The 12,923-nt window shown below is 50.3% G+C and overlaps 1 long non-coding RNA gene across 1 annotated transcript in view; it reads left to right on the plus strand.

Annotated features, from left to right (window-relative positions):
* Positions 1 to 12,923, plus strand: part of LOC118769269 — a 54,746-nt gene that overhangs the window by 20,985 nt on the left and 20,838 nt on the right. The window lies entirely within an intron of this gene.

Genomic DNA, 12,923 nt, shown 5'->3' on the forward strand with positions numbered 1-12,923 from the left:
ACAGCTGCGATCTTTGCTTTGCGTTCTCGTGCGGGAATCGCGCGGCATACGCGATTCCAGCGCGGGGGTCGTGGGTAAGTCTGCGAGGTGTCGGAATCGCCGAGCGTCGCCGGAGACGCCGCGCCGCGCTAGGCGTCCGTGGGCGGTATGGAAGACACCGTTGTCAGCGATGCAAGGCGACTGTTTAAAAAAAAAAAAAAAACTGAGAAAATCACCTGTTGGTGCGAAAGGCATTTTGCCGTAATTCAGATGCCGTGTGACCATTTATATGTTTATCAGCCTTGTGCTTGTTATAATACTCACACTGTTTGTGGAAAGCCTGTGAATTCACACCCATTTCTTCTTCTGCTGTCACATTGTATCCCCTCCAGTACAGCGACTCCAGACAGTGGGGGTCTCATACAAGTGCTAGGTAAAGGTCAGCAAGGTTTCTTTTTGAGATAAAACCAGTCTTGCTGTCATTGCTGACTATGGAGGTAGAGGAGCCAATGCGTTGCAGCTGCTTATCAGAACTATAATTGAAACTAAAGGTTTGTTATCATTTAACAAGGTGTGTAAACCGTGGGGAAAGTTTGGATAGACAAATCATGTCATTGAAGACTCTGCTGATACGGATGCTCTGGGTTTCATTGACAGGAGGGTGAGCGTGCTGTGGTCTCTCGCCTTTCCTGGCTGTGTGGAAACATTCACATGCACCCCCCCTCCCTTCTCTCCTCCTCCCAGCCTGTGTCTGGTGCTGACTCAATGTAGTCTGAGACACACCACACTTCTGTAAGCTTCTTCCTCACCTCCCTCTGCCCCTCTCTCTCAGTCTCTCTGTCTCTACTCTCCCTGTTTCTCTTTCTACCCTCACACTCTCTCTCTCTCCCTCCCTCTCTGTGCTCACTGTCTCTCTCCCCCTACCCTCACACACTCTCTCTCTCTGCCCCTTCTTTTTCTCTATCTCTCTCTATATATATATCTCTCTCTCTCTATCTTTACCCTCACTGTCTCTCTATCTCTCTCTCTCTCCACGGCTTGGAGGTCAGTGAGTTGCACAGGGTGGTATCGTCAGGTCATGGGTCTGTCCAGTCCGTGGAGAGAAGTGGCCTGGCACGCCTGGTTCCTAGAATCATTGTCAGTTACCTGGAAAGCAGTTACCCATTACCCGGAAAGCAGTGGGGACGTAGCCGAAGCCTCGCCATCGTATCGCCTTTTAATTCCCCGGTAACACTCATCCGTCCAATCGGAAAACCGCTCCTTTCTCCCCCTCGTTTTTGTCCCGTGCCTTTTTGCTGTTCTTCCCCGTGTGGAGGCCCCCTGCCAGGAAGCCGCATTTGTTCCCGAACGTCTCAGGAGAGCGGGCATCGCACGTGTCTGCGCCTATCCAGGGCGGCTCCTTGCTGCTTCTGGGAGACAAAAGCGGGTAAAAAAAAATGCGGCCGTGAAACCTTGGCAGCTGTGCATTGAGATTTGCCGAGCTTTCTTTATTAACAGAAAAATAACTAACGTGAGATGGACGTTAGCTACTCTGAAGTGTTAATTCTTGGAGTGGCAGTGGGTGTGGGTGCGGGTGTGGGGGTCAAAGGTCAGAGGATCATTGGGTACTAGCGCAGCCTTACCACCTATTGGACGTAATGAATCCTGCACCAGTTGCATGGCTGTGACAATCGGGTTTTGAGTGTGAGGGACCTTCGGCCCGCAGCTGCTGGGAGCAGGAACCTGGCTCCCCACCAAACCTGCCACAGCGCCCCTGTAGGCCCCTCGGAGCTCTTGTGTCTAATGGAGTAGAGATTCTCTGAAAAGAGACTCTTTATCTTTGACCCTGAAGGGAAGCTTTTCCCCTTGACATATTCTCACTTCACTCTCACCCTGACGACTCTCTCTCCCTCTCCTTTCCTCTCTCTCTCCCTCTCTCTCCCCCCTTTCTCTTTCTCTCTGGGCTCCTAATTACTGAACGATTATTCAATTACCTGGTTGTGGCGGTATGGCTTTATTCAAATATGTCCTGGTTTTAATTGAAATAGCAGGCAGGGGTAATGATAGGTGAGCCCTTTCAATTACACAAATGCTTTTAAAGTCTTAATTGCGAGACCGTGCAGCTGGCTAGCGCCTTGGAACGATTACTTTCTGGGTTTAATTATCAGTGTGCATGCAGATCTATAATGCAACTTCTTCAGTAATTACGTTTAATATATTAAATGTGCCAGTGATATGTCGGTCTTTTCTCCGATAGAGGTGGAGCTTGGTTAATTTCAGGGATTATTAGTGTGACTGTACAAATAATTTAAAGTGATTGGCCATGTCATCCCCTGAGAGCTGACAGGAATAGCAATGTTACACAATGTTACACTTAGGTTAAAACATGGCCTAGAGAATAAACACTGAGATTATATGAGGCTTTTGTTGGGTCCTGGATCCTGAAAAAAAAAAAAACACTGCAGACAGACAAAAGACATTTTTATCCACGAAAATGTCATCTGGAAAGTTAAATACCATTACATTTCTCCCCAGCATACATTTGATTGGCCAGCATTTGCATGCCAGTCTCTGACCAATAACTAAGATGTATTAGGCTGTCATCATCTGAATAGTGCACTGAGGACCGGCACACATTCACTGTCTTCTGCAGGAGCTGAATTATGGAATATCATGAATTATGAAATCAACTCAAGAGCAAGATTGCCATGTGTCCTGTGATCACGGCAGACTTAATAAAAAAAAAAAGTGTGGCGTATGTTTTTCCAGGACTCTTCTTTGTTTAACTCCAGTGATGGCGATCTTGACGGACCCGGCCTTGGTGGTCTGCGGCTTTGATCTCACCCTCCCGAGAAAGGAAGGGGCGAGCGAGAGCCGCCGCTGTCGAGCGCAAGAGCCGGCTGCTTTATCAAAGTCAGGCAGGATTACTGCGCGGCATTACAAGCAGAGAGCGGAGGCTGCTGCTCTGCTAACGGTTTGATCCTCTCTTCGCATACCGCTCTGGTTTTTTTTTTTTTTTATCAGGAATGTCAAGCCATCCCTTAGATTTCTAAGTGCCCAGATTAATCATGCAAAGCTAAGGGAACTGGGACACCCCCCGGGTGTTGTCGGTTGTTTTGGCTGAATTCCCAAGAGTCAGCAGCAGCCAACGTTCTCTTTGTTGTGGATTTAAATAAAGATAAAAAATTACCGGACGTAGTGCCTCGTTTTTTTTTTTTTCTTTTTTCAGCTTCTCATTTTACATGTCAAATCCGCTGACGAAAGGTCACTTCTCCGGCTGATTTGGCAAAGACAATAGATGTCAAATGCGCAGCCTCATCCGTAGCGTTAGCGATCAGATACCTGCTTTTATCACCGAGGCTTCTGATCTTTGGTAATGGAACGAAACAGCGGGCCGATGGCACCCTGACCTGCGGGCACATTCACTTCCTTACCTTCGCAGTTCCCTTCCCTGTCTCCTGTGCTGGATAGCAGCTTAAGGGTTCAAAAGTAAATGCGGCGCTTGGGGTTAGTGCCGTCCACTGTGGAGTGCAGGCGGTCCATCCACCGTGGAGTGCAGGCGGTTGGTCTTCGCGACGATGGGGTGTGGCCTGGAGCCCTCTACCTGTTTAGGTGGACAGCGTGCCTGGTCTTGTCAGCGATAGGGTCAGCCATGCTGTTAATGACAAAGCGTCATGGCTGCCTCTGCGGCTGTGAAACTGTGTGTTGTTTCTGAGCTTGTGGTCAGGTTTGCCCATCACTAAACATGTTATAGCTAACCTCTTGCACTCCCATTTAGACCAGCCTGCGAGCTCTTTAAATGTAAAAGCTGCGTATCATCCGGTTTTTGTGAAGATAGAGTATGTTTCTTAGCTCTACCATTAGCCTGAGTCATACAGTTCAGGCCTGTTGGATATTTATCTTTTACTGGCGGCCAGTTGGGAAGATTCTTTTACGCTGATGTGCATGCATGGCACTCTGAAGCTTTTCTGGACTCTGAATACTCTACTTCTTTGTCTGCACTGATGTTGAGGAGTTCAAAACTAACTCACTCCAGAGATATTTTGTCTACATAAAAAATGCTGAGGCCTGAAAATATCAGCAGGCCAGCTCCTTATCTGTGCAGGGCGGGTTTTGTTATTTTTGATGCTGCATGTGTGATTTTGAAAGGGGTTTGAGTCTGATTGGATGCTGTGAGCACCTCCCGCTCTTTACACCCATAATGGGTGCGTTTTTCTCCCACACACACCCCCCCCCAGAGATCCTTAGCACATGAGGGTAATAGCAAGTTCACCTGTGGCGGTCACCTAGCACAATACTAACAAAACCTCCTCACTCACTGGCTGAGCTGTCCACAGATGCATCTGTGCAGTAGCTAAGAACAAACAAAGGAAAAGCCGCCTGAATTTGCCATCCTCGGCAGGATCAATCGAAGACCGCTCGACGGCCAGCAATGTACCGAGGGACCGGTGTGCTTTAAGGGTTGTTGTATTTTCGCTGTTTGCGTTTGCTTCTGCATGCCCGTGTTTCCAGGTGCTGTGAGGCCGGCTTTATGTCAGTGTTAGCAGCAGGCACAGGTCTCCTCACCGCTCTAACTCAGTAAGCCAGTTACTGACACACTTTTGCCATTAAACTTCATTAATGTTACACGTTCACAACGGATATTTTGAACGGAGCAATGGCATTGGACGACAAGTTACGACGTAATGCTGAATAGGAAGAGAGGCTCTGTAGAACTGAGCATGCCGGCTGTTGCCTCAGAGACAGACTGGAAGCCGGAGCTACGTGACGGGAAGAGGATTCAAGGAAGCTTTCTGCACAAATGCTTATTGTCCCCTTCCCCTGAGTGTCAGATCACAACAGAGTGACATGTGGTGGATTACATTATTTTTAAGTGCTTTGCACATGTCCTTATCTCTGGTGGCTTGCATAGGCTAAACTGTACACATTACTGCGCATTATCCGTTTAAAAAGCTGGATGTCTTCACCAAAACAGCTTAGGTTATGTGTGTTGGTAAAAGGCATGGTCACGACGCCTGGCAACCCAGGAACTGGCAACCTTTTGGTCACGAATCCACTTCCTCAGTCACAGCCCTGCACTGCTGCACCAAATATCATTGGCTGTGATGTATGGGAGCGAGGAATTGGGAGGACACAGATGGGATGTGGGGGGTGGGGTGGGGGGTTTCCAGAGGATTTTTAACAAACAGACATACAGCCTGCGCTACAATATACAGATCAAAGAGCCAAGTAGTTGGAGAGTACGTTGTGGCCCTCGGCTGTGATGGAGCTCATGGCAGAGAAATGGAACCATCCGCCCCATGGCGAAACCTGAAACAGTGACCAGAAGAGGAACTTTATGGGAAAGCACACCCAGTCAGCAGACAGTAGACCACATGCAGAGATGAAGGCCCCATCGTCGGCAAACAAACTAATTTTGCATGCCTCTGTTGCGGTGTGTGTGTGTGTGTGTGTGTGTGTGTGTGTGTGTGTGTGTGTGTGTGTGTGCGTGTGAGAAGTCTGTTTTGCAAACTGACAGCGTCATTCTAGCGTTCCATCAGTTCCACCTTAATCTGTGGAATTGCCAGTCATCGCATGCGCCAGAGAGCAGGCAGCTGCGATTGGCTGATTGCTCCACACCTGATTTTCACTGAAATTAGCCACAGTGTAAAGACCAGGTGTGTGGAAATGTGTGGAGGCCGGAGAATGCGAGGGCCACTGGCCAGCTTCCCACGCTGGCACAAACGAGCACACACAGACGAACGCGCGCGCGCGCGCGTGTGTGTGTGTGTGTGTCCCTACCCCCACAACTCTCTCTCACACACACACATACACACAATGAAATATGATGGTTATTTCTGTCCTTGAAAGAATGTCTGTGTACTACAGTAGATACTTTTTTGCAGATGATTCATCCTGGTTGCCTTACGAGCTCAGGAGTGAGGGATTCAGGCAGGTATTTTTAGAGAGCGCTGGCTCCGGAATCCTGTGGGTGTGTGTGAGTACTACGGACAAAAGCAGAAAGTGATCCGAGACGCATTGTGACACCGGAGCAGAGAGTGACTCAGGAGCTCCTTATGTTTTACGCCTGCATTTGTCTTGGTCAGGCCCACAGACAAACAGCTTGTTCTCACACAGTGTGCCCAGAACTGCTTTGTGTAGATTTTTTTTTTTAGACACAGATAAATAAAATTACCTTTCTCTCGCAGCACGCAAGTGATATTAGTCATGTGAAAGTGGTGTGTGGAAAAATACAGCTGGTTCTGACTATTGATTGTCTGTGAACTTGGTGCACTGCACATAGCTGCTTTTACTAGTGGCCTGTTTTAGGAGTCAGGGAGTCAGACCTGTGACCCTTCACCCGTGAGTCAGGAGACCTCTGACCCTTTTGGGTTTCTAGGAAACTCTACTGGCTGGCTGCAGAGCCATGCAGCTTTAGCGGGGATTATATTTAGGTGATTTAGGAGGTGTAACTGCCGGATATTTTAGGCTGTGTGAAACACTGTCAGGGAGAGCAGAAGAAGAGAGGAGTGAGGACAAGGAAGTTTGACTGAGAGGATGTGACAGAGAGGCGGGGCTGTGTGTCAGGAGAGGGGCGGGGCTGTCTGACTGACAGAGGAGGGGAGGGACTGCCTGACATGAGAGAAGCAGGGTGTTCTGACTGACATGAGAGAGGCGGGGCTTGCTGACAGAAGGGGCGGTAGAGTTGTATGACTGACGGTGTATGAAAGAGGGGTGAGACATGTACACACAAGACTCTCATTGACTGAGAGGGGGCGGGCCAGAGTTGTCACATTGATGGGAGGGATGTGGTGGGTAGTTGAGGCAAAACATGAAAATGTATACAGGTTCTCAGTGTGGATATTTGCAGTCCAAGACTGTCAGCAAACCTTAATTAAGGATACAATTTCTTACTTTTCTGGTTTATTTCTGCTCTTGTGGGGATCCCCTTGTGGGAGCTGTTGGGAAGTGCTATGCATATTTCAACACAAAGCGTCGTTTTAGTCACAGAGAAGTGTCACATTGAACCCGTCCTTGTGCACGTTGCGGAGATGAACCGGGCCGATCCTGCCCTCCGTCTCTGGCCAGGCGTTATCAGAAACTAGCCGCAGTGTGGAGGCCCACCGGCTCCCCGGGTCCTGTGGGAAATATCGGGGAATGCGTCACGACGCATTTGTTCCGTGTCGGATTTACGGCCGTTGCATATGGCTGCGTGCAGCTGCAGCAGACCGCGGCCAGCTCAGCGCAGCGCCGCATTACAGCGGCGCTTCACCCCGAGGATAAGCGGCAGGGGTTCGGTCACGCGGGTTTTACGGCCGCCGGTCGCCCAGCTGGCTTTGCTGGTGATTCTTTCTGCTTTGGGAGTGGGGAATGGGAATTAGAGTGGGGGAGAACAGCCAAGGTGGGTCCCCCTGCTCAGCTCCCCCCTCTTTAAAATGCTGATTTGACTCTCCGTCAGCTTTCAATTACACATCTGTACACATGACATGACTACATTACTCAGCAGATCCCTTAGCACTCGCATAGCACATTTATAAAAAAAAGAAAGGATGTTTTCTGGAATCAAGTTAAGTACCTTGCCCACAGGTTCAACAGGAGTGTCCCACCTGGGAATCAAACCAGCAGCCTTTGGGTTACAGGGCCCACCTAGGAATAGAACTGACAACCTGCAGGTTACAGGGCCCACCTGGGAATAGAACTGAGAACCTGCAGGTTGCAGGGCCCACCTGGGAATAGAACTGACAACCTGCAGGTTGCAGGGCCTGCTACTTACTGCTCTGCCACACTGCTTCCCCGGTCCCTGTTCCTCCCGTAGACTGCGGGCCCCCGGGCTGGCGTGTTGTCGCAGCTGTCTGGAGGCTCTGCGGCTCCTCGCGTCGGGGATCGGGTTGCGAGGGGGAGCGGTTCCGGATCCGCGGCAGATAATCCCCTACAAGCTGTCACAGGGCCTCTGCCGCTCCCGGTGATTCATGGGACGGCTGCTGTGGCACCGGCGCCGCCACCAAGAGTTCAGGACTCTGCTGTCACAGATAAGGAGGATGAGACACGAGGAGGACCGAGCCACGGGCTGTCCCCCCCTACAGACACACACACACACACACACACACACACCAAAGCGCCGCTATCCCGTTCATTCAAAGTGACTTGCTGGAAACAGCCTGTATGGTACTGCTTGTATTGCACCGGACCTTGCCTTGCAGGGTAGGGTGGGGCTGTGTTGTCTGCGAGTTGTCATGGACACAGATTGTTCCCTTGCGAAAGGGGAACACTCCCCCCCCCCTCCCCCTGCGCCCCAGCTCCCCTCGCCGAGCTTGTGCAGTCCCTCTGGCACCCGTAACAGACCGTTTCATTGGCCTGACGGTGATGGACTTTGACGGCTCGTAACCCTGGAATTACAGCAGTTTATGCGGTGGGGAGATGCTGACAGTGACAGACCAACGGCATCAAAGCTGACACCCGATCGCTGGCATGCAGAAGCCGTTGCTGTGGGCTTCTCGTAAGTGTCAGAAGTATGTTTGAACTGAAATCCCAGTGTTAGGCCACGGGGCTGGGAGGCACCCAGTGAACAAGTAATAACCGGACATGAGCTTTTCCAGACTGACAGTATTTGCGTCAGAACAGCATACATCTATTCCAGAGAATCACACCTAAAGCTCTTAATGTTCCATGTTAAAGCATTCCTGCAATTAACTAATGTCAGTTGGAGCCCTAAGGTGTTTCACTTGAATGTGATTTATATTATACAGCTCCAACCATGGCGGACCTACAAAAACTGAGTCCATGTGAACTTACTTGTCTATCCCCTCTCCCAGAGTTTTTTGCCTTCTCCTGCTGATTGCAGCTTGCTACTGTTGACATCACTTGAGGTTAAACCGAGCGTGGCGGGTTGCTTGGGGGGGCGGGGTTGCGGTCTGGGGTGGCACCAGCGACCACGTCTCTAATGGACCGGGATGCGGAGGCCGCGGTTTTTAGAAGGCCGCCAGGCGCTTGACGACGCCGCCGAGAGATCACCGGTCTTTAAATCCCTCCCCTGGCAGCCTCTGGTTCTCGTATTAACTCGGGCCCATCGGGGAGTGGGGGGGGGGTGTTATTTGGCAATTACTTACGAGTGGCTTCTCCCTTCCTTTCCATTGGCTCACGGTGCATGCTGGGAGATTGCGGGGACGGTAATTGCCGGGCCCTGCCGTGGGGCGGAGTGATTGGAAAATGGAGTCTGGGGCACTCTCTGCAATCAGCAGAGGCTCTTCAGGCGAATGAGTGAAGCGCGGGGGACAGACAGTTTAGTCTGTCACTGCCGAGGCTGCTCTCCTGCTCTTCTCAGCTATGAAGAGCCCCAGCATGTCCCCTTGCTGTTTCTTAATGCACTCTCCGTAAAGTGCCTGCAGTGGCTCTGTTGGCAAAATAAAACACAGGGAAAGTTTTAGTTTGGACGTGCCAAGCAAAGGGGAATCGGCCCGGTGAGGCCTGTTAACCTGGTGTGTGCTTCATACGTCCAGTTGAATGCTTTTCCTGTTTAATTAACAGAAACAGCATACTGTATCCAGACGGATGTAGGACGCTGCACTGAAAGGAATAAAGGAAATCTGAGAAAGTTAAGTGCGCGTGTTAAGTGGTGATTGTTAAAGGCGAGCTTGATAATCTTCCACTAAGCAGCACTTCAAGGAGCTGGTGTTTATGGCATGAATGCAAGTCAGTGTAAATCACGAGTTAAAAAGCTGTGGTGCTACAGTTGGCTACCGCTCTGTGTTCCTCTTATATGTTGAGAAAGATCTGATGGCCCACAGTAACACTATGGAGTGGCTTACTGCTTTGAATGCATGACAAGGATGTCTTAAATCAAATACAGTGCAGCGCAAGGAATCCATTGGAACACAGAGCGCTTTGGGCCGAAGCTGTGTAATCTCCCTGATCTGTGGCGAAAGGCTCGTTCCCATAACCTGCAGCCCTGGCGGTGGCCATATGGTTGTTATTAAAGGGAGGCGAATTTCAAACGCATGCGTCACGGCACAGAGGGAGGGTAGAGGGAGCCTGGGACCGAAATGATGGATCCTCTCGCTGAACTGGTTGGACCGAGTCCCCCTCCCGGTTTAGGCATGGAAGGGGGGGGGGTCAGCCATTAGGAGGCAGGGAAGGGGGGGTAGAGCCGGCTTGTATGGTGACATCACTGTGGGTGAGGGGAGCAGTGTGACATCAGGCAGGCGGATGACCTCTCACCTATGTGAAATGATGCACACACTCCGTTGGGATTGTCCCAGAAGTGATTCATGACGAAACTAAACAGCAGTCCAACTGTAAACGGTCTTCATCCGGTCCCTGATTTCGCTTGAATATTCCTTGCTTTTGTGCCTGAAACGGGAAGCTTTTTGCATGGGCATCTGGACCAATTGTGACTGGGTTCTGACTGAAATGAAAGCGCTGGCAGCAAAATTTGTGGTGATTCATGAAGCTGTTGAGGGGAAAAAGAAAACAACTAATCTAATCTAACAACAGATTCTAATTCCAGGCATCCTCCGCTTTCATGTGAAATCCATACCAGTAGTGTTGCACAGTACAGTGACATCACAGCAGTCCTGATGGTTTTTGACCGAGATCCCATGGGATGGGTTTTGGTTTAGCTCTGGATGTCCCCTGATACGGTTCCCATAACAATACAGCTGTAAAAACACAGGAAATCTGCAGCCGTTTAGCCACATTCACTTACTGGGTATTGGAGGGCCTGTTAGCCAATGCTCCTCCTGTCTCCCGTACAGTGATTCATCAAGTTGTGACCGAGTCCCTCCCAGAATTCATTCACATGCTGGTTGTCATTTCAGTTTGGAATAAATTCAGCAGTTGACCTATCCACAGTGGGAAATACCTGTTCCTGCTTCTTCCTGCTCGGACGATATTAAGTGTGAAATGGCAAACTCTGCACAGTCCAATTACGATTCATATATTCACTGGACAAATTACTCTTAATGCAGCCCTGAGGGGCAGGAGTGAGGCCACGAGGCTTTTTGGGACTGTAAAATGGAGATAGTTACACTCGAACCCACGGGAATCAAACTGCCTCTTTGAAATGCCAGCTACGCGAATGGATACTTGGGCGACGCTAAGCGACGGGAGTTGAGCGCCTGAAGATGGCCGGCTCAGCCCTCAGGCACGCGCCAGCCCCGGGGGGGGGGGGGGGGGCGGTAGAGTTCCCTCTCAGGGTGATGCACGGGATAGCGGCGCGGTATCAAGGCTGCACGTTCGCGCCCGCGTTCGATCCTCCTCGTGGCCGCGGTACGGTGCAGCGGCGGTAAATCACTCGCCCGCGCTCCCTGCAGGCAGCGAGCGCGTGGAGACGTGCCCGGTGCACCGGGGGAACGGCTGTGCAGGTGGCGGTCGCAGCCCCCGCTCCTGTGCAGCGAAACAGGCTAATGGCCTTCATGCACGAGGTGCAGGTTTATGACGCTGCTGACACGGGGCTGGAGGAAAGAGGGCCACGGTGCCTCCCTCGTCTGTCTCACCGATAAGGGCGGGCAGAGAACGCTGCATTCTCCAAGCGGGGAACATCCTCGTTTGTCGTTTTGACCCAGGAGTCAAGGAGAGGCCCTAGACAGGCTCCTGTCTGAGAGCTCTGGAAGCTTCTACATCAGGAGCTCCTTGTTTCCACCGCAGAGAGAGAGAGAGAGAGAGAGAGAGAGAGAGAGAGAGAGAGAGAGAGAGAGAGAGAGAGAGAGAGAGAGAGAGAGAGAGAGAGAGAGAGAGGGAGAGAGGGAGAGAGAGAGAGAGAGAGAGAGAGAGAGGGAGAGAGGGAGAGAGGGAGAGCGTATCTGAAATGCATCTCCTCACACTCCGAATGCACTCCATTTATGGGGAGTGCTTTCAGGAGGCGTTGAGGTGAAAGTGTGGCCTGACAGACAAGCTTTGTTGATGTCGTTTGAGCGCGCTCAGTACGCGTTCATGCCTTAGCGGGGGGCAAGGCCATTTACCCCAAACGAGGGTACCGGGAGAGTGTACATAAGGACACAAAATGTAACCCGAAGGAAATGCAAAATGCAGCATAAGCTGCTGGAGAAGGCTGCATATTAAGCAGCACAAGCCAGCATATCCAAAAGCTCAAATTCTCAGCTGAGCTATTAACCCAGTAAGCTTACGCCGTCCTGTCTTTATGGCGCTCCAGTTATGTAAGTCATAGTAGCATGGAACTTTCCTTTTTTTTTTTTTTCCCTCTCGCTCACAAGAAATACTCCAAGGCCCATCGGGGCGTGTGATCTTAGGCCTGTAACCTTTGTGCTTATACAGTAATACTGGTTCCAGCCAGATTTTCTGACTGCCTCAGCCAGCATGTGTTCAGGAAAGCAAATTCCTTTTTTTATGGAGCTGATTATTGCTATCAGCGATGTGACTGACAGTGGCTTTACTGCAGTTTGTTGTTTCTCTGCTCTGAAATGTAGGCCAGTCTGGGCCTACTTTTTGTGGGTTGTATTTTCATTTCATTTCATGACACCGACCCGGGATCGGTTTTATTTTCGCCACATTTGTTTTCACACTGTAGCTGGGGGGTCAGGATAAGGGGTTAGTTAAACTAACCCTGGATCAGTTGTTCAGGAGCAGAAAGCAATTTTGTCCATCTTTGGGCTGACAGATACAACCTTGCAGGTGGGTAGGTCTAGACAGCAATTTTGTGCACCGTTGGGAGACTCAACCTACTTAAACTTAGTCAATCAAAGAAAACAAAGGCTTGCTGGCACCACAAGTAAAATTGTCTGCTGTAGGTGGTTTGCATGGAAGTGCCCAGATTCAGGCAGAAGCAATGAGGAAAGCTGCTATACTCATTAAGACAACCGGGGTCTGATTCTTAGGCTCCACCTACTAGTTGAGGAGCCAGCCCCAGAGGAGAGAGAGCTGTATGCTGAAACCCCTGTACAGTGCGTCTTATAACTGGAATATAACTGGAATACTGTGTCTTGTAAGTGGAATATGAATAAAATAAATGTGCAAATAAATAATTTCAGAAA

The sequence above is a fragment of the Megalops cyprinoides genome, chromosome 21 (assembly GCF_013368585.1).
Source record: "Megalops cyprinoides isolate fMegCyp1 chromosome 21, fMegCyp1.pri, whole genome shotgun sequence".
Lineage (NCBI taxonomy): Eukaryota > Metazoa > Chordata > Actinopteri > Elopiformes > Megalopidae > Megalops > Megalops cyprinoides.